Consider the following 1,276-nt stretch of genomic DNA (forward strand, 5'->3'; position numbering starts at 1 on the left):
AACAACGTTGATTCCAATAGTCAAAATCAAATGCTTCTCCTGAATTACAATCTTTATATTATTGTTGACAATGTCTACTTATCGGAATCAATTATTTTGCTGAATAAGAAACAGTTTAGAAAAATAATTACTTTCTTAGAATCCTAGCAGTTACTTAACTTTTGAGAGTATAAAACAGTTTTGGTAAAGATCATGCGCTAGATCATAAGATTATCCGGATATCGGATATCCGATAGGGATAATTATCAGGTCGAATATTTTTCCGGATATCTAGTACAAATTCCTTAAAATTTAAAAAAAAAGAAAGAGTGAAAAAAAAGAGGAAAGTTGATCTGTGCAAGAATTTCAGCTAAAAGAATAAAATTCTGCATGCAATAACGTAAACTTTCAATATAAAATTTCAGATATATATTGCCATATATTAATTATATATTCGGCTATCTGATTGGATAATAAAAAAAAATACCGACTAATACCAGATATTTTTCGAATATCTCGTGCATATCTAGTTTTGGGCATGGATTTTTAAGCCTATTTTCTCCTTTTCAAATTGATTTACATTGAATATTGTTGTATAGTCATTTTTTTTTTATCTATACTATATAATCCAGAAATGGATCGTTAACCAATTGATTAACCAGCGAGGAATTGGTAGAAAGATTCGATTACATCGATCGATTGATCGAAACATTCGTTTAGTTGTATGCAAATCATACTTTACTTAATATCTGTTAGTATCCACTAAATTGCATAACATCATTAGGAAATTGAACGTGTTGCTCGTTTCATTGATAAATAAAAGTTATCAAGTCGAAATTGTGCAAGTCTCTTTACAATGTGTACGCTCGGTCCACGATGATAAAATTTGATAATTTTTTTACATAACAATTTTAACCGATGTTTCTTTTTTAAATTCATAAAGTATAGTATATCAGAAATAAATCTTTTCAACATTTTCTATACTTTTTCTCAATTAAAACATAAATCTAAATCACCACGTTCAAATACTGAGAATGTTACTTTTTAAATGATGACATTTATTGAAATCGGACACGACCTTTTGCGCATGCATATCCAATACAATTTAATATAAATATGAATATAAATATTTAAAAAAGTTAGAAATGTACATATCAATAAAAGCACATTGTTATAATTTGCATATGCAAAAGCTTCGATAAAAATATAACCTAAGAGAATGATAAATAATTTATTAATACAAAAATTTAAAAAGAATGTCATAAATAATTTATTAAATAATTAAATAAAAATAATT

The 1,276-nt window shown here is 26.2% G+C and overlaps 1 protein-coding gene across 9 annotated transcripts in view; it reads right to left on the reverse strand.

Annotated features, from left to right (window-relative positions):
* LOC108686812 (afadin) overlaps positions 1 to 1,276 on the reverse strand; it is a 172,404-nt gene that overhangs the window by 35,859 nt on the left and 135,269 nt on the right. The window lies entirely within an intron of this gene.

The sequence above is a fragment of the Atta colombica genome, unplaced genomic scaffold (genome assembly GCF_001594045.1).
Source record: "Atta colombica isolate Treedump-2 unplaced genomic scaffold, Acol1.0 scaffold19, whole genome shotgun sequence".
Lineage (NCBI taxonomy): Eukaryota > Metazoa > Arthropoda > Insecta > Hymenoptera > Formicidae > Atta > Atta colombica.